We start from the raw sequence: 23849 nt of genomic DNA on the forward strand, positions 1-23849 counted from the left end.
GTTAAGTCCAAGTTTACCCAGCTAAATAAAACATGACAAACCAAACTAAAGGGCCAATTTTCTACTCATCCCACTGTCCCTTCTACTACATTCAATCACACTGATTTGTGTTAACCTGGAGCCTAGAGCAATTGGGACACTACATTTTTCTGACACATGAAAAAGAGTGATTTTGTATTTGTGATGAGTGCAAAATTATTTGTTGGTTATATTTCCATATTCTCCAAACTTCTGAAATTTTTTCCCACCAAAACTTCAAAAGATTTGGAATTTACACGTTTGTTCAGGCATAATATCTGTCCTGGGGGGCTAACCATCCAGTTAGGGACACAAGGCATGGAACTGGAGTGACCAGGCAGATCCTGGGGAATGACAAGGCCACATGTCCCAATCATAATACAAGACACATGGTCGGGCAAATGATTTTCTTTCTCACTTGTAAATGTAATTATTTGAAAAGTTCTACCAAGCACACAGACTATTTAAACATTTAACAGATTACCTTTGGGGAGGAGAATCCCTTTACCTAATAACATCAGGACTCTCCTGGGAATACTGGGACACCCTGGGGGTTCCAAGCTTAGAAAGGGAGTGGAATTCTAGCTCCACTCTAAAGGACGGGCGGGTTTGGAAGGGCAGGGACCAGGCGGACGGATCCTGGGGAAAGACCAAGGACCCGAACTCAGAAAGGAAGACATTTGTGTATGGCCAGTGAGGAGTCAAGCTGAGATGAGATGGGTTAGGGAAACCTGGCCCTTAAATGGAAGCTCAAGGAGTCTGGGCTTGAGGCCACTGCAAGTTTCTGGACAGAGGGGGGCCATGAAGAAGCAGGGAAGGTCCGGCGGGCAGCAGCACCGGGACTCACAGAGAAACCAGAGCCTGGCACCAAGGAGCCTCTCTTGGCAACCCGGCCTACGTGGTCCACGGGCTGCTGCTTGGGGGGCATCGGGTCCCTGTCCTCCCCAGATGCTGCCTCACCGCTACGAGGGGGGGACCAGTGCTGGAGCCCTGTAAGGAGGCGGTGGAGGAAGCCCACCTCAGCAGTCTGGTCCTCCTTAGGAGCCCCTCTCGGGCCCTGGACCCCACTGCTCTTGGCCCCGGCCTGGGGGGTGCAGATCATCCAGCGGGACGGGCTTCCGGGCCCGCGTCCTCACGGCGGCGGGGTCCGCCTTCCCCGCTGCATCCCCTCGCGTTCGAGAGGAAACTGAGGCCCCGAACAGGGCGGTCTGGACGGGGGACGAGAGGGTGGGGGAACCTGGCCCCTGGCCGAGCTTGGCCTCGTCCCGCAAGCCGGCTCCTCAGCACAAACGGCTTCCTAGAGGGAGGTTAGTTACAGCAAACCTGCGGACACACCGCCGGGGGAGGAGAGGAACCCAGTCCCCGCCAAGCCCTGCCCGCGGGAGCCCGCCCCGCGCATGCGCCTCCACTCGGGGCCCGGCCCCACCCCCTCCAGAGCTGCGCGCTCCCGAGTCACGCGCCGAGGCTCGCGCATGCGCAGGCGCACGGCGGCGCTTCCTGGGAAAAGGGGCTCGGCGAGGCGGTGTGCGCGGTGACTCAGCGCAGAGGTCGCCTCCGCGCCCGGTCTCCGGGCTTTGCCCGCTGTGCCCTCCTTGGGCCTCAGCCGTCCTGTGCGCTGTTCGGCTGCTGGAAGCCCTGAGTGTCTCGAAAGTTTTGATTTGGCACCGGGAAGGGCTTTGAAGTTGCTCAGAGTTAGGGGAGAGACCACCGGTTTCCGGAGGCCTTTGGGGGACGTGAAGAACGTCAGAGAGATTGGTGTTGGCAGTTACCAGGTTGCGGTTTGCACCTGCGGCCAGCCCGGGGACTGAGATTTGAAAAGATTGTCTTACCTCCCTTACCCCGCCAGAAACTCAGAGCATTTGGTATCCAAACTGCCCTTTCCTCCTGTCCTTGAGGATTAGAAACCCAGTCCTCCCTTGGCACTTTGCGCTACCTCTGTCTGGGTGAGGGTGGATTGGGGCAGGTGAAACTCCAGATTTGGTGGGGGTGGGGTTGGGAGGGGGGCGACGCCCGGGAGGGTGATATTCCCATTGGAATGTCTTTCTCATGGATCTTGGGGTTCCCTGAGTCACTTTTAGAAGCTAAAACGGACTCCAGAGATTCTCTACTATCCCTTCGAATGGTCCTTAGCCTCTATTTGAAACGTGTCCAGTGACAGGGATCTCAGTTCAGGGTTTTCTGACTGGATGTTGGTTTGGGTGGCTCCCTCTGCCCTAGATACCATTTGTGAGAGGCCATTTCCCTCCGCAGCCCTGTGAAGAATGCTCACGGGCAGTGTGTACCTGCTTCTCTGCTTGGCCCCCTGGGCATACCAGAACCTGGGAAGGGGCCCCTGTGGCTACATCAGGGTTGGCCAGTTAGTTACTTGTAATTTCCTGGGTTTTCTTGTCTGTTGCTTTGGAGTGGAGATCATTTGGGCACCTGGTCCCCACGGAATCTGGGAGGAAAAGGGAAGTCCTTGGAAAGGAGTGAGGTACCCCCTGGGCAAGAATGAGTTGGGGTGGGGCTTAGCTGGCTAACCTGCCCTCTGCACTAGGAAGCCGTATTCCTTTATGTGCATCCCTTTTCTGGGTTTAACGTCAGAGCAGCCAGTAGTGGTAGGGAGTTGTAGCTCCAGAGAGCCATGTGGTCCCATCTGTTCTTTTTACAGATGAAGAAGCTGGACACCTAGTAAAGCAAAGAGCATTCAGGGTCACAGAATCAGCTGGTGGCAAAGATGGGACACAGGTCTCCTGATTCCCAGGCCTGTTCTCACTCTCCTGCACCATGTATGTTAGGGGCCAGCACAAAACAGATGGCACATTTCGAATGTGTAATTTGAAGCAGGGTGTGGGAAACAACTCTGGACGGTGAAATGTTCTGGAGCTAGTAACAGTGGGATCTTAAACTCCTGGAGGCAGAGAGGCCGTGTGGAGGGTCATCTTGCTAGAGTTGGGACTTCAGGTCAAGGGGCTCAGGAAGGCAGTTGGGGGAATAAAACCCCCACTGGTTTGTCAAGGCTCTCCATGGACCAAACCCAGTGGGAAGTCAGAGGTCAAGGGAGTGTTGATTAGCCCATGCAGATAAATTCTAGGGCACAGTACAGGTGGAGAGGATGCAAAAAGGACCTGGAGGAGCAAATGAAAGATATCCAGCATAACCTGCGACCTGACTTCTACTGGTTTATTAAGAGTTTACAGGTCTTGAGTACTTACTGTGTGTGAGGTGTGTCCATTATCCTGTTGCATTTTCTCTAAACCCCGTTTTCTCCATCTGTCAGATAAGGAAACCGACTAGTGAAACAACTTGAGGAATGGAGATGTAAACAGCTAAGCTGCCACCTGCCTCTCCGGGACCGTATCTTGTGTATGGTACTTCCTCTGTGGATGTTTGTGCAATGGATGGATGAATGAATGAATGAGGAGCAAACACACATAGGATTAGATGGTGCATCTCCCTGAAGATCCTTAGTGTGCCTGTTCTCCATGGGACCGGAGGCTCTCTGCAAAGGTGGGTCCCGTGCCTGTTGGTATCTCTGTTGCCAGCTTGTAGTGAGCCAGATATTCAGGTTAAAAGAGCAGGTATCTAGATCTGAAAAAAACCTTGGACTTCTGGGCTTTCCTAGTGGAAGCTTTTGGAAGTAAGCAATTTTCTCTCTCTGAAGCCATCTTGATCCAGTCCTGATTTCTGGTGCCCCCACAATCTGGGCAGAGGCCCAGGGTGCTGCCTCAGCTCTTACCCATCGCTCCACCCACAAGCTCAGTTCTGCTAACTGCATCGCTGGTGCTGCTCTTGGAACACGGCATTCTTCAGGGATAAACTAGCTACCAGTGGGGTGGGGACTTTTACCAGCATCCCTAAAATGGCCTGCTGTGGAGCAGAAAGCTCAGCATAAAGACATTGTTTCCTTTCTCTGTGGTCCCTCTTTCTGCACCATCTCCTGTCTTTACAGTCCCCTTTTCTTGGCCTCTTTCTTCCTAGAGAGCCCCACCCAGTCTTGCACTTGTCGCTCGCTCATTGTCCCAGCTCCTCAAGCACGGAGGAGGAAGCTAACATAGATTGATCACCTGCTGTGTGCCTGCCACTACGCCCCATGGGTGCTCTCCATCATCCCATTTCATTTCTTAGTGAGACACTAGGTAGGGAGTGCTAGGGAGGGGCCTTGCAAATGGAAAACCAAGACTTTGGGTGGGTAACCAAACCCAGCTGTTTAGGGTAGAGCTGCCATTTGACCTCTGGTCTAATTCCAAGGCCATCCTGGTACACTTCTCACCCAGAATAAAGCCTGCTGCTGCACTATTTGGGTTCGTGTTGACCCTTGCTCTTCGGAGATTTTTCCTTGTGCTGTGGCCTGCGTCCCTGGACTTGGGCATGTCGAATGTGCTGTTTCAGCCCGCCCTGGTGGGTTTCCGTATGGATCTGCCTAACGTTTGATTCCATCCACAGTCTGTGGGTCCTCCTTCAGTCCTTTGCTGATGACATCTCCTCCACATGGTAGGCCAGTTGACCTGTTTCTGAATGGCAACATGCAACCCATTCTCTAAAGCCCAACTCATGTGCCACCTCCCTGATGATGTCCCTCCAAACTCATTCACTTCCAGATTCCCAGACTCACCTTGTGAGCCTCTCCTAAAGGATTGAGCGCATTATTTCCTGTATTTACAGTAGTTCAGATGTGCAACTTATTTACTTTGTTGAGGGCAGGGACTATCCTGCAACAGTGTTCATTTCTCCAACTTCTCACAGAGGACCTTACAGCTTAGTAAGCCACCGGGGTGGGGGGGGGCGGTGAAGGTGTCAAGGGAGCTCTTTGTGGTGAAAGGGGTTTGTAAAATGATTTATCCCTCGACTTTACATGCTGACTTTGCTTAAAACAAGATTCATCTGCAAGATAAATGTTTGGGTTGAGTCTGGAGGTTGGGCGGTGGAGGACAGCTTGTGTTTTTCTTGAGGAGCTTTGAATTTGGGGAAATGAAGAGATGCTGATGAGGGCAGGCAGTGGATAACAGGCTGGGCAGGTGGATGGCCCTACACATCTGTCTGTCCAGATGGGATCTCAAGAGTGGTTAGCTGTGTCCCTTGACCTTTATCATGGGCTGCAGCTTCTCTAAGGCCATCCCCTGTGCTCCCTGAGTCCCTTTATGTTTGCTGTCATAGATAAAGGCCGTCACGCCTGCTTTCACCACCAAGGGTGGGGGAGTCCTTGGCCGGAACAGCAGCACCCCCTCCCTGGGACTTGAGTCAACTCAGAGCACCCATATCCCACGTGACCCAAGACAGACAGACGCTGGGGCCCTGCAGCAGAGAGCCCACGGGTGTGGGCTGGCATGACTCACCTGCTCTGTCGCTGCCTACAGCTGGGTTTGGAGCACTTGAGAATCAGATCTCTTCCCTAGGAGAGGCATACAAGGCTCTCTTTGCAGTTAGCAGCTTGGGGTCCTGCTCATGCAAATGCCTGTCACTGTCCCGGCATCTCAAGGTCCAGATGAGTGGGGAGTCATCCAGTTGCAGGGGCACAGGAACAGGTAGAAGCAGCAGCTGAGAAAACAGTGCCTTGATCTGGGCATCAGACAACCTCGGTAGTAACCGGGCCCCGCCAGGAGCTCACTGTGCAGCTCTGAAGGAAAGGGGTTTGTTCTTTCAGGAAACATGTTTTTGACCACCTACTCCTGCTGAGTGAAATAAAGACAAGGTGACCATAAGAAGGCAAAACCTATCCCTACCCCTGGTGGTTTCTCAGTCTCTATAAAATCAGCTCGAGTCAGGGTGATAAAGGCTGTAGGGAGGTGTTTGGGGAGCATGGAAGAGAAACTGACTCGTCTTTGCTGGGGGGATGAGCCAGCGCTGGAGGCATTTGAGCTGGGCCTTGAAATTGGGATCCTCCCTGCCGACCATGGGGAAACTTGCATCTTTGGGGAGTGTTGTGCAGTATATCACCGGGGGCAGGGCCAGGTGGGGATGAAGTCAGGGGGACGCAGAGAGGAGATTAGACTCGAAGGCCTGTCTGGGTCTTGCAGCGAAGGGCCTTCGTGGGTCATGCGGACATTGGACCTTCTGAAGGTGGAGGGGAGACACTGAACTAACTAATCTGTGTTGTAGAAAGATCGCTGTGGCAGCAATATGGAGGATGGATTGGAAGGTCAAAGATGCAGAGAGACATTGGGTAGAACAGGGTTAGACTACCACAGGAAAGAATGTTTGAAGACCTCACCTGTGGGCTTAGAGAAGAGCGTTGGATTAGGAAGTCCCTAAAACGGAAGTTCTGTGCCTCCGAACTCACTTGGGCATTTGGTTCTTCCCCTGCCCCCCTCCCCGGCTCCTAGTTGATTACCTTGATTGCTTACTTGTGTTCCATTCTAGGGGTGCTGTGACCCGTTTGGGTTTTGACCCTATTCAGTCTCCCTGGTTGTCAGTTGTGTCCACCCAGCACTTGAGGGGAGACCTCAGCACCTTGGAGGCCAGCTGGTAGGAAGCTGTACTGTGTCCCAGGGTCCTCCCCACTCCCACCCTGGCCCTGACTCCCCTCTCTCCTCTGGCATCATCCTCGAGTCCCCAGATTGGAAATGTCCACTGCGCCATTTCCATTACTCTTTCTAAGAGGAGGAATGAGACACTATGTCTCATTGGAAGATGTTGACAAGCAGGGACTAGAAAAACGGATTAAAGGGACCCTGGGATGTTGGTCTCGGAGAGAACCAAAGGTGAACTACAGGGCAGTCCCACAGAGTGACCCAACACATCTGAGCCCCTTGATTTAAATTTAGATCAGTTCTATAATCTTAAAACCAGAAGTGGGTGTCTTCTCCTAATCCCGTCCCTGTCATCCCAGGCTAGGGTTACAAGCACTGCCCCTTCTCGCTCTACTTGTTTGTACAAGTGTCATCCCATGATTCTTGGGCCGATAGATTTTGGCAGCCAGTCAACAAACAGGTTGTTGGACCTACTCTGTTCCCACCTCATGCTGGCTCGGATAGGATAGAGACACCCCCTGCTCTGTGCTCAAGGAATCATATTTTAGTCTAGTTGGGAAGGCAAGACACATGGGGGAAACAGCCAGAGAGCAGAAAAGGTGAGTAGTTAAGAGGGTGGTTAAGGTTTGGTGGGACGTGCTGCAAGTCCACAGAGCCTGAGGAAGGACGGAGCAGATGGTGCCGGGGCAGGAACCAGCCCAGAGCTAACTGGCGGTCTAAGCTGGATCCCAGCCAGCCTCAGTCTGAGGTGGGGGGCCAAGGTGGACTTGCTGCTGCCCTTGCAAGGGGCTGTTCATGCTATTTCCTCAGTCTGCATCTTCCTACTTGTCAAGATTCTCCATTCATCCTTCAAGGCCCAACTTCAATGCCTCTTTTTTCGTGAAGACTCTTCCTTTCCACCAGCCAGCATGGTGCTGATCTTCCACAGCCCTTTCCTGATAACTTCCATCTTGTTGTGTATTTGTGATGAGCAAGAGTTTAGCAGATTCCATTCTCCCCGGTGTACGTGTTTTATAAAATCAGTTCTTGGGCGCCTGGGTGGCTCAGTCGGTTAAGCGACTGCCTTCGGCTCGGGTCATGATCCCAGGGTCCTGGGATCAAGTCCCACATCAAGGTCCCTGCTCTGCGGGGAGCCTGCTTCTCCCTCTCCCACTCCCCCTGCTTGTGTTCCCTCTCTCGCTGTGTCTCTCTCTGTCAAATTAAAAAAAAAAAAAAAAAATATATATATATATATATATAAAATCAGTTCTTTAAAAGCAATCCTAAAACCAGAAGGGGGAAATGGCTGCTTTCTGGGGCCAGTTTCTGGCAGGGGACACACGGTGAAATGCAAGGTCACTGTAAGCTGGACTTGTGTGGGCACACAAGAGAAGGGTATCCTGTGGTCTCTTGGTCTTGACCTTTCAGGACCAAAGGGACAAGAGGAGGGTGTAAGTGGCAAGAATACCCTCCCTTAGCTTATGAAAGAGTCTTGGAATCAGAAGAGTTGGGGACTAGTTCTGATTCCATTTTTGGTGATGATATACTTGCCTTATGGACTGTCTGGGATTGTTCTGTGAACCAAATGAGATAAGAAATATGTGAGTTCTTTGGAAAGTATAAAGTGTTACTAGAATAGGAGGCATCATTGTGTTTTCCTCTTATTCCTGATTCCCTACCTCTCCTTCATTTTTTCTGTGAAGAAACTCTCAAGTCACCAGCTGCTAAGGCCAGCTGGGAGGAGCCTAGCTCGTCTCAGCCGAGTTCTCGTGTAGGCCCAAAGACTAGATCCAACGTCGAAGGATGTGGTTTTTTGGCTTCCAAATCAGGTAGGTAACTCTGGGTAAGTCACTTCAGCTCTCTATGCCTCCGTATCCTCATGTGTAAACGGGAGGTAATAACATACTCCTCCCACCTCCTAGGGCTCCTGGGAGGATCAGCCGAGACCGTGAATGTGACAGCGCCTTGTAAACTGTAAAGGTCTGTCCAAACGCTATGGATTTACTTTTTAATCCGTGCTTGAGGGCTCTGGATGAAACTTGCCAAGACTGTTGCACATCTAGACAGTGACATCATCTGCATGTTATTGGAGCCTAGGGTGGGGCACAGAAGGCCGCCCCAGAGTCTCGGGGGGCAGGGTAGAATGCAGAAAGGAGCCCCACCCCCTGCCTGCCTGTAGTCAACCTGATCCCCTGGTCCCACCTGAAGAAATGCCATCTCCTGGTTTCCAAAGTGTCAGAGGCTCTGCCATGACCTCTGTATTTAGGGGACACTTGGACCACAGTTCAAGAGTAGGGGCTATTGTGACTTAGTTCCCTGTCTCTGGGGTCTCAGCTTGGTGCCCGGACATGGCAGGCCTTCAGGGTAGGGCTGTTGTTGAACAAAACACAGGTAGTATGTTTTTTGGGAGCTCGAGTCATTGTCTTCTCACTTCCTTTGTTTGCAAATTCCAGTTGTAGAAAAACATTACAGAAAAAAAAAAAGCTTCAGAGAAATGGTAGCCTGATGTGTGCCAGGAAACTGAGTGGCTAGCGTTAATGGAAGGTCAGGCTTCTGAGATGGGGTGTCACCATCTCGGTGCTTTATTAATCCCAGGGGGCGGTGGAGCCCGTTTAATGGGAAAGGCTCTCCCCCCGAGTGTCTGTGTCCATCTCGGTTTTGAATCTCTTCGTTGGCCCTGCTGGTCACTGGAGCTGAAAGGAAATGGTTTAGTCACCAAATATTTGTGAGTATCTATTTGTGCTTGGCCCTGTACTGGGAGCTTTGGAGAATATGAAAAAGGTCAAGTTGTGGCTTCTGTGTTGGATGCACTCAGACCAGATTTGAGAAGACAAGGCGACTGTAGAGGAGCAGGGGATTTGGGCTGGCAGGCCTGTGTGCGCAGGGCCAAGGGAGTGGTAGATAATTACTGGCAGAGGAAGGCAGAGGCAAAGATCCTCAGTGGCTCTCAGGGGCAGGTAAGCTTTCTGGAGGAGGTGGAGATATGTGAAGAAGACAGAGTCAATCACTGAGACTCATCTCTGCTCCCTTTCTGGCCCCAATTAGGAGACTGAATCTGTCTTCTATTGCTGCCTAACAAATGTCCCAGCGTAGCAGCTCAACATGGCACCTGCTCGTTATGTCCCACTGCTGCCGGTCATGGGTCCAGGCAGGCCACGCTGGCTGCTGGCTGGGGGTTGCTCTCGGCTCAGCTCCCCGAGGCCACTCAGTCTTTTCCATGTGTCCCTCCATCTTCAGTCCAGCTGTGGGACCTCACATCCCCCCGTGCTTTGAGTCTCTGACTTCCTCTTCTGTTATCAGCGGGAGAAAACCCTTTGCTTTTTTTTTTTTTTTTTAAGATTTTATTTATTTATTTGACAGAGATAGCGAGAGGGAACAGAAGCAGGGGGAGTGAGAGAGGGAGAAGCAGGCTTCCCGCAGAGCAGGGAGCCCGATGTGGGGCTCGATCCCAGGACCCCGGGATCATGACCTGAGCCGAAGGCAGACGCTTAACGACTGAGCCACCCAGGCGCCCCCCCCCTTTTTTTTTTTAAAGATTATTTATTTGAGAGCGAGAGAGAGAGAGAACAGAGAGCATGTGAGTAGGGGGAGGGAGAGGGAGAAAGAGAATCTCAAGTCCACTCCCCACTGAGCACAGAGCCTGACGTGGGACTCGATCTCCACGACCCTGAGATCATGACCTGAGCCAAAATCACGAGTTGGACGCTTAACTCACTGAGCCGCCCAGGCGCCCTGGAAAACCCTTTTGTTTTTTTTTTTTGTTTTTTTTTTTTGAAGATTTTATTTATTTATTTGAGAGAGAGAATGAGAGAGAGAGAGAGAGCATGAGAGGGGAGAGGGTCAGAGGGAGAAGCAGACTCCCCGCTGAGCAGGGAGCCCGATGCGGGACTCGATCCCGGGACTCCAGGATCATGACCTGAGCCGAAGGCAGTCGCCCAACCAACTGAGCCACCCAGGCGCCCCCCTTTGGTTTTTTATTTTATTTTATTTTATTTTATGTATTTATTTAGAGAGAGTGAGAGCGAGAGAGATCACAGAGGGAGAACCTGTGCAGCCATCACCACCATCCATCTCTAGAACTCTCCTCTTCTTGGAACACTGAAACTCTGCGTCTGTTAAACACTGACTCCCCAGGGGCGCCTGGGTGGCTCAGTCGTTAAGCGTCTGCCTTCGGCTCAGGTCATGATCCTGGAGTCCCTGGATCGAGTCCCGCATCGGGCTCCCTGCTCAGCTGGGGGTCTGCTTCTCCTTCTGACCCTCCCCCCTCTCATGCTCTCTCTATCTCATTCTCTCTCTCAAATAAATAAATAAAATCTTAAAAAACAAAAACAAAACAAAACAAAAAACAAAACACTGACTCCCCATTCCGCAACCCCAGCCCCTGGCAACCACCATTTTACTTTCTGTCTTTATGAATGTTACTACCCTGGTACCTCACGTAAGTGGAATCATACACTATATTTGTCTTTTTGTGAGCATCTTCTTTCACTTGGCACAATGTCTTCAAGTTTTCTCTGTGATGTGACATGAACCAGGATTTTCCTTTTTCAGGCAGAATAGCATCCGTTGTACATATAGACCACATTTTGTTTCTCTACTCATCAGTTGTTGGGTCCTTGAGCTGCTTTCATCTTGTGGCTATGCAGAATAATTCTGCATATATAATAATGATATGAACATTGGTGTGCAAGTCTCTCTCCAAGACCCTACTTTCCATTATTTGGGGTATATACCCAGAAGTGACATTTCTGGATTATATGGTAATCCTGTTTTTAATTTTGGGGGATGACCACCATACTCTTTTCCACAGTGGCTGCACCAGGTTACACCCCTACCAACAGTGCACGAGGGTTCTGATTTCTCCACATCCTCGCCAACACTTGCTAGTTTCTGTTTTTTTTGGACAACAACCGTCCTGAATGGGTTTTGAGGTGGTATCTCATTGTTTTTTTGCATTTCTCTAATGATGAGTGATGTTGAGCATCTTGTGCTTGTTGGTCATTTGTTTATGGGTCATGAGATCTTATTAGGATCTTACCACCCTCGTTGTAGGAAAAGTACGTAAAGGGGCAGAATGCTATGTGGAATAATGTTTGCTCAGGGCTGGGAGGTGGGGAGGAGCAGCGTGGGCACTGAGTGTGATGGGCACAGGCTTTCTTTTCCGGGGTAATGAAATGTGCTCACCTTAGTCGTGATGCTTTCACAACTCTGCACACATACTAAAAACCATTCAGTTGTGCGGTTTAAATGGGTAAATTTTATGCTATGTGACGTATCTCTCCATAAAGGTGTTCTAAAATGCTGCCTTTTGGAAGTAGAACAGTAAAGGTGGTAACAGTGATTGTTGCCGTTGCATTAGCCAGCTCTGTCGAGCAGAAGTGAATATGACCTCCTTGCGCTGGATCCACATTCCTCCCTGGAGTTTCAGTCACCCTGTCTCCCTCTGGTGTCCCCAATCAAATTTTGTTCCTTCGAGTCTGATTCTGTCTTAGGTTCTTCTAACCCAGGAGACAGGTTGGCAGAGATGGAAAGTTAGGGCAGAATCAGCCAGCCTGGGGTATCTCTGGGCCTCACGCCCTCATCCCGGACTTGCAGAGGCTCACGGGAGGGAGAATGTCATGGTTGGCGGAGCCCATCAGGAATGGGGGGGAGCAGTTGCCTGAGCTGTATTACATAAGGGCCCTAAAAGTGCCCTCCCATACCCACACCTGTCATAACCCCTTCATCGTCTGTGGTGCATGAAGTCACACTGTTTGTCTTCTTTGTCCTGTCAGTCTAAGTGAAGCTGGGTTTTGAGGGCATAAGAGTCAAGGGTGTCATGAGTTGGGGAAAGGAAAACTGAAATGGAAGGCAGCCCTGCACATGTCACCGTGGCCTGAGGCCAGACCCAAGCCGGCCTGGAAGCCTCACCAAGACCTTGTGCTTTCTCAGGCTCAGAGCCTTTGGGCTTCAGTCACAGAATTGCATGAGTACAGAGAGCTTTTCTGAGGCTTCACTCTGCATGACTCCAACTTCACACATCTCCCCTGGGTAGATCTGGAGGCCCCCTTGCATGCTTACTGGCCCAGGAAGAAAGATAAGGGGCTAAGAAAGGTAGAGGAAAGATGGCAAATATCTGAAGGTGAGAAGTGCCAGCAGCACATTTGGGTAGAATTGGGGGTAGAGGGTTGTCAAACCCCTCTCGTCCAACGATGATGCTTCCGGAGGTCCTAGGCATTACCAAAAAGAGTGTCAGCCCTCCACCCACCATCCTTTTCAAAACGAGGTACCGGATCCAAGAGAGGAAGTGGCCAGCCCAGGGCTGCATGGCCAATTAGTAATAGAGCTCCTAGCTCCTCGCTCTCCTGCCTGTTCCTCTCAAGCTCCACACAGCTCCTGTAGCCCCGCCAACAGCCTCTGGTTCCAGAGCCTTCATGGCAAAGGCGGAGCTGGGATCGCGGACCTCAGGGCACCTCTGTGCATCTGAGCTGCAAACATTCGCCCTTCCCCACGTGACTCCTGTGGCTTTCTGTGGAGCGGACTTCTCTCCTGGTTTGCTGTCTCCCTTCTCAGCTGCAGCCCCCCCGCCCGCCCCCGCAGCTCCCACGCCTGCACCATCTGGAATGGAAATTGTGCTGAGGAGCTCCACAGCTTTGCCCACTCCCTCCGCCATGTTCTGCCGAGTGTGGGCCCACACCAACGCAGACTCACTCAGTACAGAGAGTTCTCCTTTTTATTTATCTCTGATTGCTTAGAATAAAATGTTGCTTCTCAGACTTCAGAGTCTTCGCACTTAAGTAGTGACAATTAAAAAAAATTATTTACAAAATCTTCCCCTTGGTATTTAATACAGTTTCTCATGCTCTCCTGCTCTGATCTGCATGATGGACAAGGTCTGTGGCCTCAGTGGGTTAGATGCCTGAACTCTGTCCCTGTGGCCTCAGCCTGCAAGGCTGCCATGGCCCAGATTTGTTCCCTGAGGTCAGGGGTCCTAAAAGGCTTTCTCTGTCTTGGAAAGTCTGAACTGCATCCCTTGTGCAAGGGGAGATGCAGTTCCTGCTTCTCTCCACCTCTGTCCCGGTTTCCCCCCTCTCCTCCCCTTCTGCCCTTCTCCTCCTTCTTTCCATCCCCAGATTTCCTCACCCTTGGGACCAAACGTTGTCTGGTCACTTCCCAGGCGCAGTGCTGTTTCAACAACAGGGCTGTTTTTTGCATCCAACTATGACAACACAGTTGGCTCATTCATTGTCATCAGTGATGTCAATCATCTGGAAATGGCTTAGGTCAGAAATCCGCTGGAGAAGCCAGGCTACTCCCCGGGTGGGAATCTTCTCCTCCTTGTGTTCATGAAGGTAAGCAGTGGTAAGATTGCGTTGCCTCTTGGCGCAAGGGGCGGCAGGGAGCCCATGGCCCCTGAGGTCTGAGTGTCATGGCCGTGGCCCTGCAGGGGGACGAATCCCAGGATGAGGTGTTGTGTGGGAGGAACAGGGTCAGAGGGCTTAGCCCTGGGGTCTTCCCCGCCTGGACCATCTCTTTCGGGTACTGGAGCTTGGAGTTTGAAGGTTCAGGTTGTGTTTGCACCAGGGAGGCTTTCCCTAGGACCCTTGCCCATCTCTGCCATGAATCTTCCTGCAGCTCCTGGCCCTCACACAGGGCCTGACCAACACAGGGCCGAGAAAGCAGCCATGAAGCAATTGTTTCCACCTTGTAACCAGGAGCCACCTATCCCGGCCTCTGGCCTCTGTTCCCCCAGGCGAGCTATATCTCCTGCTGCCTCCATTCTGCTAAAGGCAGTCCCATCTGCCTGTCTTCCCCCTCATCCTCCCTCTGCCCAGCTGAGACCCACTGTGCCGGGGCATTCTGTCCTTGGGAAGCCAGGCCAGTTGGCTGTCCTTTGTGCTGCTGTGTTCCCCCCTGCCTACCTCCTTGGGTGGTGACCAGCTGTTGACACGTCTGTACCCCCGACTAGACTCTGAGCTCGCTGAGGGCAGGGATGTTGGTATGGATCACGGACCTTGCTCTGTTCCTGTCACTTGCTAAGTGAGTGGATGAAGGAAGCAGCAGTTAGTGGGACCACATTTGCTAACCATGCTTCTGCATCCCGATTGTTTTTGGTGGCCTTACGTCTTGGGAGGGAAACGTATCTGCTGAGGGTAGGGAGAGGGGATAGGCAGGGGGCTCTGTGTAAGTTGCTTTTCCACTGATTCTGCAGTGTATGAGGTTCCTGTTGATGCTGTAACAAATTACCACACTTGGTGGCCCTAAAAACACAAATATATTAGCCTGCAGTTCTGGGGTCATAAGTCTGAAATGAGTCCCCTTGGATGAAAACCACGGGGTCTGTAGGTCTGTGTTCCTTCCGCAGGCTTCCATTTCTTTGTCGTACAGAGTCTGGAGTCAGCTGCATTCCTTGGCTTGCAGCCCCTTCCTCATATCACCCCAACATCTGACTCCCATGGTTTCATCTACTATGCACTCTGACCTCTTGCATCCCTCTAATGAGGACCCTTGTGGTTATACTGGGCCCACCAAGTCATGCAGGGTAATCTCTCCTTCTCAAGATCCTTAATCACCTCAGCAAAATCCCTTTTTCCATGTAAGGTGACATAGCCACTGGATCTGGGGATAAGGACATAGACATCTTTTGGGGGGCATTGTTCAGCCTGCCTCGTGCAGGACACCCAGAGACCCAGCTTCTGCTGTGTGTTCCTGTTTGCGTGTCTCGCTTCTTCCCATTATTCAGGAGCTTGTGCTGGTTCTTTCAGGTGGACTCCCCCAACCCCCTCTCCCTCCAGCCAGATGCACCTCAACCTTGGTTCCTGCTGCTGAGCGTGACCACGAGCACTTCTCTGGTCAAAATGAGACCTTCCTTGGTCTGTGCATCTTTCCACTTCTGTGCTGATACTCCGAGAACCTTTCTTTCTTCTCTCTGGAATGTCCCCAGTTTGGCCCAGCCTGTCCCCCCCTTCCACCAAGCTCCCCCCACTCTCAGGCAGAAGCCCTAGTTTGCAGACGCCTCCTCTTAATGACTACCACAGTGCTTTCCAATTCTTTGTTTGCAAGTGAGTCTGCGCCCCTAGACCACGAGGGAGCATCTTGGAGCGTGGGGCCACACGTGATGAATCCCGGCATCCGGAGCCCCGGCACAGAGCACGTGTGGACAGAATGGTGGGAAGCGGCCTCTCTGCCGTTGGAGCCTTCATGGTGAGCACGATCTGCGGCCTGCACTGGGACAGCGCTTGGCATCGGCTGCCTATATCATGAGTTATTTTTTTCTGCATGTGCCCTGCTTCCCACCCCCATCCCCAAACACAATTAGAACAGAGGTCTCCAACCCTGCACAGAGTCTTGCAACCACCAGATGGTCTCAAGGTTGAGCCAAATGAAAATGCCACTGTTTGACCATTTTTGTCCAGGTACAAGTGGTGGCCAAGTCTTCAGGCCTCCTTCCCTGCCTCTTCCTCCCTCCCTTCTGACACGGCCGCCCTTCAGACATAAAATACATATATATATATATATATAATGGCAAACTTGACATCAATTTATTGATTTACATCAAGAGACAGAACTGCCAGACTAACCAGCTACATCTCCCTTTTGCAGCAGAAACATCTCCCCATAAAGACATCTTGGCATTACAGAGTTGCTTTGTAAGCAGCAAATCAGATGATCTCAAAAAAGAGTGTGCTCAGACTCAGGGGCCTGTGCGGGGATGGGCCAGCCCAAAGCAGACACCCTGCCGCCCAGCTGGGTGCCCTCTCCGGCACACTGGCCGCACACGGTGGGTTTTCTCTGCAGGACAGAATGTGCCCTGTGAGGTATATGCTCTGATTATCACAGGGTCACAGGCAATCCTGGCACAGCCTGATCCCCACTGAGAGCAATTGCTACAGCCCACAGGGAAACCAGTGCTGCTGGCTTGGGTGATTGCTCATCCCTCCCTCCCTCCTTCATTTCTTCCTTTCTTCCTGTATTCTCTCTTTCTTTATTCTTTTTTTCCTGGGGCTTCTTTTATTTTAAATTATGTTTTTTTTTTAAAGATTTATTTATTTACTTTAGAGAGAGAGAGAACTCAGGGGGCAGGGGCAGAGGGAGAGACAGTCCCAAGCAGACTCCACGCGGGGCTCGATCTCAGAACCCTGAGAGCACGACCTGAGCCAAAACCAAGAGTTGGTTGCTTAACTGACTGGTGGTGACTGCACCACCCGAGTGCTCCTTAATTACAGTTTATTCATTAAAATAAAATGCACAATTAAGTACACAGTTCAATAAGTTTTGACCAATATATACACTCATGTAGCTGCTATGTTAATTACCCGGGAGAGTTCATTTCCTTTTGCCTTTTCCAGTTAAGCATCTCCCCAAATGTCCATCAGCTGCAATGATAATGGATAAACAGAATGTGGTGTATTTATACAACAGCATATTACACAGCATAGGAAAGATATGGACACCTGCTACAACACGGATGAACTCTTTTTTTTTTTTAAAGATGTATTTACTTTGAGAGAGAGAGCACATGAGCTGGGGTGGGGCAAGGGCAGAGGGAGAGAAGCAGACTCCTCACTGAGTGTGGAGCCTGATGAGGGGCTTGATGTGGGGCTCGATCTCATGACCCTGAGATCATGACCTGAGCCAAAACCAAGAGTTGGACACTTAACTGACTGCACCACCCACGCGCCCCTGGATGAACTTGGAAAGCATGATTCTGAGTGAAAGGAACCAGAAACAGAAGGCTTCAGAATAGATGAATCCATTTCTGCACAATGTCCAGAACTGGCTGATCTATGGAGGCAGAAAGCAGATGGGTGGTTGACCGAATGGTGTGAAACGGTCTCTCTAGGGCTGGGCTGGGGGTTGGGGCTGAGCTAGTGGGTATCTGGTTTCTTCTGCAACTAGACAGTAGCGACAGTTGCATAACTATGAATATACTAAAACCCACTGTGCTGTACCAATTAAAAAGGTGAACTTTATGGCATATGAAATATATTTCAATAAAGCTGTTATTAAAAAAAAAAAGATATGGAACATTCCTGTCCCCCCAGAAAGCCCTTGCTGCCTCTTCCCAGTCAGTCCTGCTCTACCTCCAGAAGCGGCCACAGTGGCATCTTCCCAGCAGAGATGAATTGTGTCTGTTCAGGAACTTCCTATAATTCAAATCATGTATCAGGTGCTCATTTGTGTAAGGCTTCTTCCAGCAGGCGTAATGTTTTTGAGATTTGCTCATGTTGTTATGACAGTAGCTTGTGTCTTTTTTTTCTCCCCTGAGTAGAATGAATGACTTTACCACAGTTTCTTTCAGATGGACATCTGGGCTCTTTCCAGGTTAGAGCTATTATACATAAAGCTGGTATGGATATTCTTGTAAAAGTCTTTTCCTGGACATATGTTTACCTTTTTTTTTTTTTTAAAAGATTTTATTTATTTGACACAGAGAGAGCACACGAGCAGGGGGAGCGGCAGACAGAGGGAGAGGGAAAAGCAGGCTCCCCGCTGAGCAGGGAGCTGATGTGGGACTCGATCCCAGGACCCTGGGATCATGACCTGAGCCTAAGGCAGATGCCCAACCTACTGAGCCACCCAGGTGCCCTCATTTACCTTTTTCTTAAATACCTAGAAATGGAATTGCTCTGTCTATGGTTTTATTTTTAGTTTTATAAGAAACTGATAGACTTTTTTCCAGAGTGGTTTTACCATTTTACACTCCCATCAACAGTGTATGAGAGTTTTGGTTGCTCCATATCCTCACTAACATTTGGTGTTGTTAGTCTGTTTAATTATAGCCATTAAGTTTGGTGTGTTGAAAATTTTAAATTTTTATGAATTTCAGTTGTAAATTTTCTTTAAAAAGATTATTTATTTCTTTATTTGAGACAGAGTGCATGAGAGCATGAGTGGGGGAAGGGGCAGAAGGGAGAGGAAGAAGCAGACTTCCTGCCGAGCAGGGAACCCGACATGGGGCTTGAGCCCAGGACTCCGAGATCATGACCCAAGTTGAAGGCATATACCTAACCGACCAAGCCACCCAGGTGCCCCTAGTTGTAATTTTTTTTAATGGTTAGTGCTTTTTGTGTTTTGCCTAAGAGATATTTGCCTACTTCAAGGTCAAGGAGATATTTTTTCATTTTTTTTAAGATGCCGTATTTCATTTAGGTCTAGGATCCATTTCAGCTTAAGTTTTTGGTGTGATGTATGGAGTTGTGGTTCACTTTTTTTTCCCTCTTAGATAGAAAATTATTTCTATGTCTATCCAAAAATGTTGAAGATATTTGTCTTTCCCCATTGAATATCTTGGTTCCTTTGTTGAAAATCAGTTGCTTACATGTGTAGGTCTATTTCTGGACTCTGTTTGCTGTTCCATTGATCTATTTGTGTACCCTAATGCTAATGCCAAACTCTATTATTATTTATAGTAAATCTTAAAATCAGCTACTGTAAGCCCTTCAACTTTGTTCTTTACTAAGATTATTTTGGCTGTTCTAGTCCTTTTCATTTCTACTTAAATTGTTTAAATTTCTATTTAATAGACTGGTTGTTAATTTCTGAAAAGAAAGCCTTCTGGAATTTTGATTGGGATTACATTGAATCTGTAGATCAATCTGGAGGGAACTGACATCTTAACAATATTGAGTCCTATAATCCATGAACATGGTGCATCTCTTCATTTATTTAGGTCTTCTTTTATTTCCCTTGATAACGTTTAGTAGCCTTTAGCATAGAAGTCTTGTATGTCTTTGGTTAAATTTATTACTAAGTGGCATTTTTATTTTAATAGAGGAAACTGGAAGCCACAGAGGGATGAAAGGGTGATAGCTGGACAGACACTGGGGCTGATGTTTGGGGTTGAGGCCCTATTCACAGCCCCAGATGATAACCAACAAGAAGCAGCTGGTCACACAGTGATTCTCACTGAGTCCCCTCCATCTGGATTTCAGAATCAAGCATGACAGCCAAGAAATCTGTGTTCTCTTATTCCCTCCCTGAACTGAGATGAACACCTTTTTAGTCCTCCCTTTTGGGCACCAGCTGTACTGTGAAGGTCAGGCACAGGCTGTTCCTGCTCACTGTCGCCTTCTGAGAGAAACTGCAGTGCCTCCAGCTCCTGATGAGCCTTCTTAGGCTGTTCCTTGAGCAACAGCGGCCAGCAACCTCCACGAGGGCCCGGCTTGGAGAGCCATGCTGTAGTGACTGGAAATGTGGCAAAATCAACCGCACACTTGGAAGAAAAGGAGAAAAGAAGAGATGGATGGGAAGAAGCAGAGTATGAGAGGGGAACTGAATGAGTGACTTTGATGGCAGAGTGCTGCTGGATCAGGGGCTGTGAATGCCTGCTGCCTGGGGTCTACCAGATGGCCAGGAACACCCACTAACACATCTGAGACTCTGTTTGGGTCTATTGTGTTACCTCAGTTTGGAGCCTTTTGCTTTTCCTCCTGTTACTAGGATATGTGTGTGTGTGTATACAAATATCATACATAGGGAGAGGTCTTACTGATAATTGGAGTGCGTCCATCAGAGGCATCCTGGAAGGGGGGATGTGTATTGAATGTCCTGCCACAAGCATGACAGAGAGAACAGCAGTCCTCAGGAGGTGCTCGGGGCCTTGCTAGGCAGACTTGAGGAAGCACATTTATCCCGTGCCATATAGGGAGGGGAAGAAGCTGTGGGAAAATATTTTGGCTTAATATGAAGAACTTTATGGGAGCTATACAGCCGGGGAATAACCTTCCTTGCCTGATTATGATTTTCATATCCCTGGGATATACAAGCAGATACTGTCAGAGATTCCTGCACTGGGCTGGATCATGTGACCTCCAAGATCCATTTGATTCTCTGTCTAACACTTTACCAGGAGTTGATTAATGTTCTCCTCCCAAGAGGACTTCTCCTGGGGAAAGGAACCAAACGAAAGACTTTTTTGTTTAACTCTAACACTACTTATTGAATAGTCTACATTTCTCCCAATATTTATAGCCACTTCTGATATTTATCAAGTTTCTATATTTGAATGGTTTTTGAGTTCCCTAGTCTGTTCTCTGGTGTGTTGTCTATCCCTCTGCTATTAGAACCATGCCGTCTTAATCATTATTTCTGATATGAGGATGTGAAGTCCGGGCACCTGGGTGGCTCAGTCAGTGAAGCATCTGCCTTTGGGCTCGGGTCATGATTCCGGGGTCCTGGGATTTAGCCCCGCATTGGGCTCCTTGCTCGGTGGGGAGTCTGCTTCTCCCTCTCCCTCTGCCCCTACCCCTGCTTATGTTCTCTCTCTGGCTCGCTCTGTCTCTCTCAAATAAATACAATCTTTTTTAAAAAAAAGAGTGTAAATTCTTCCCACTTGGTTCTGCTTCAAATTTTCTTGGATATTCTTTAGTCAGTGCTCTTCCATATGAATCTAGGGTGAATTATGTCATATCCCATGTTGGGATAGGGACTTTGTGATTGTTATGAGGCTGATAGCCTTCTGAGAAAGACATTTTTAAAGGTGAAATCTCAGAGGCAGTGACGTGGAGAGGTGTTTCTGGCTGGGATTTGCCATTGCCCCTCAGATTATCCTGTGGCCAGTGTACAAGACCAGCCACGGTCCATTTCTCCACGTGGAGATGTCTTCCCCACCAACATCCCCACCAGTCATTTGGTTGGCCAGAGTGAGCTCTCCCAAATCTGTTGGGCTAGGCCTCCAGCTTTTTGCAGCTTCTATCCACGAGAAAGTGCCAGAAGGTGTGGCATCAGTATTGGAGGAGAGAGTGGGGGATATGGCTGCAAGAGACGCCTACTCAGGCACTTCACAGAGGGCAGGCACCCTTCTCTCAGAATCAGCTTGGAGCCAACTTTTCCTTCTTTGTATGACTCAGTCATCATTAATTAGAGAAGCTGCCTGAGCATTCTCCGTTTCAGTCAGAAGCCCTGCCCATGCTTAAACTGTTGGTGCTGTAGGAATATTCTCCTTTCTTACTTAAGGGCTCTTAGAAATCTTGTCCTTTCCAGATAGACCTCTTTGGAGGGACAACCCCCCCCGCCCCCACCCAGCCCCCTTTATGATCCCTGCAGGGTGGAGGATAACACCTTTCCTTGTGCTTTCAGCTGGTCCCACCACTGAGGCATTTTCCCGAGATGTATGTCTGGGGTCTGTGATGGAGGAGCAGCGTGGGGGCTGGAGATGAGGAATGCATTGGAGAGCCATGCTGTAGTGACTGGGAATGAGAGGCATCATGAGTGAAAGAAAAGAGCGTTGAGGTTGACAAGCCTGAATTTGTTTGCCCAGTTCTGACACGAATTAGCTGTGTGACCTTGGGTTGTCTCTTAGCTCACCTGAGCCTCTGTTTCTGCATCTACACATGAGCTGATGGTGTCTCTTGGATTTGGTTGTTCAGATTATTCAATGGGATACTATGTGTGGAAGCACCTAGTGTGCTACTTGGCTTTGAGTAGGAGCTCAGTGGATCTTCAGTCCATCCAAGGCCTTCTTGGCGGCCTCCCAGCAGGTGCACCAGGGGTGGTGGGTGCCGAGGGAGCAGTCTTACTGTGTGGAAAGTCTTGGCACCTCTTAGGATTTCTGGAAAGAGCCATAGACTGTCCACTTGATGGTCTTCCAGAGCATGATCCGAGGAGTGGATACCCGACTCTTATCAGTTATTTGTTTGCTTGCTACCCCAGTGTGGCCTGAAATTCCTCCCATTAGCAAATTCCGTTTTTAAATTGTGTTTTGGAATCCATAGATTCACCTGGGAAATAGTCTATAGTCTGTAGGCTGGAATGTAGAAAGCCATTCTCGAGGGCAGAGAGGAAGGCCAGCTGTGTCGGCTGTCTCTCATTTAGCAGCACATTGGACCCTTTAAAAATGAGATGAGTTGTCTGACACCTTGGAGCAGAGACTCTATCATTTACTTTTTTGTTTTGTTTTGTTTTGTTTTAGCTAGAACACTGAGTACCGGCCCTGCTTGCAACAGAAGGTCATCAACATTTTCTGATGACCCAGTGAATGTCTGCTAAAAATTGTGTGATTCTGGGGTGCTGGGCTGGCTCAGTCAGAAGACCACGCGACTCCTGATCTTGGGATCGTGACTTTGACCCCACGCTGGGTGTAGAGATTACTAAAAAAATAAGCTTAAAAAAATTTAAAAACTGTGTGATTCTGACACATGCTGCAACATGGATGAACCTTGAAGACGTTATGTAAAGTGAAGTGATTCACACGTAGAAAGACAAATATTGTGTGATTTCACTTATATGAGGTCCCTGGAGCAGTCAACATCATGGAGACAGACTGTAGAATGGTGTCTACCAGGGGCTGGGGGGGGCGGGGACACGGGGAGTTTGTGTTTAATGGGGGCAGAGTTCCGGAGGTGGATGGCAGTGACGGTTGCACGACATTGTGAATATGCTTCATGTCATAGAACTTATACTTAAAAATGGCTAAAATGGTAAGTTTTATGTTATGTGTATTTTACCACAATAAAAAAAATATATGCTTGTAATCCAGACAGTGTCCTAATTTTTAAGACTGTGGCATAATGATTACTCAGAAAAATTCTGTGAATTACCATTGCAAGATGTAAAAATATCATCTGATTTGCTCAGTTGTTCACCCAGTGCCCCTCGCCCGCTGGCTCCGTCCAAGCTCCTGAGCCAAGCCTGAAGATTCGAAGATTCGATTCCACTCTTACTCTTCCAGAGCTGGATTCTGAGGGTGAAGGCGGAAAGCTTCTGATTCCATGAGTGAAGCATTTGCTCCAGCAGGGAGGACTGAGGAAGAACAAGTTAATGCCCCTGGTGTTCGAGGCAGGATCCGTGGGGAGGCAGAGCACACACACACGATAGATGGGTCAGGGTGGGAGAACTCCGAAGGTCTGGAAACAAGTTTTGATTATTTACAGGTTTCACTTCTCTGTTTTTTGACCAGGGTGTTTTGGCTGGGAGTGGTGAGGACATCCTGGGTGTGTCTGGCGCCGAGGTCCCCCAAGCCCAGCCTCTATGTCACAGGATAGCTGAGAGTCTGGGGCCCAGGGTGGAGAGTGCGGGTAGGGACTGCGGGTGTCTTCAGGGGGGATGTTGAGGCTGTGGGAGCCCGAGGCTGGCTCTGTCATTAGCCACTGTGTTGGGGTCCAGGTCAGAAGTCCTGTCCCTTGGGTGGGCCAGTTTGCTTTGTTGCCACAGAGACCACACTGTCTCCACATGGACCCATTCCTCCTTCCCGGAGAAAGTTAGCACTTGCTGTATGCCAGAAACTGCACAAAGTATCTGTATCTATCCATCTTTTTTTTTTTTTTTTAAGTAGGCTCCACACCCAGTGTGGAGTCCAACACGGGGCTTAAACTCATGACCCTGAAAGCAAGACCCGAGCTGAGATCAAGAGTTGGACACTTAACTGACTGAGCCACCCAGGTGCCCCTATAAGTATCCATCTTTATAGATTGGAAAAATTAC

At 49.5% G+C, this 23849-nt stretch overlaps 1 long non-coding RNA gene across 4 annotated transcripts; it reads left to right on the top strand.

The window, feature by feature from the left end:
• Positions 1-1509: 1509 nt before the first annotated feature.
• On the top strand, positions 1510-22714 carry LOC115938786 (uncharacterized). Of its 4 annotated transcripts, XR_014145392.1 has the most exons (6): positions 1510-1961; positions 3278-3507; positions 4249-4398; positions 8150-8275; positions 15489-15629; positions 22339-22714. It is a non-coding gene; the product is annotated as an uncharacterized LOC115938786 (long non-coding RNA). The 4 variants fall into 4 exon arrangements; XR_014145390.1 differs by lacking the exons at positions 15489-15629; positions 22339-22714 and having other exon boundaries at positions 8150-10212; XR_014145391.1 differs by lacking the exons at positions 15489-15629; positions 22339-22714 and having other exon boundaries at positions 4275-4398; positions 8150-10212.
• Positions 22715-23849: the final 1135 nt, after the last annotated feature.

Source organism: Leptonychotes weddellii, chromosome 5 (genome assembly GCF_054177405.1).
Source record: "Leptonychotes weddellii isolate Sample4059 chromosome 5, ASM5417740v2, whole genome shotgun sequence".
Taxonomy (NCBI): domain Eukaryota; kingdom Metazoa; phylum Chordata; class Mammalia; order Carnivora; family Phocidae; genus Leptonychotes; species Leptonychotes weddellii.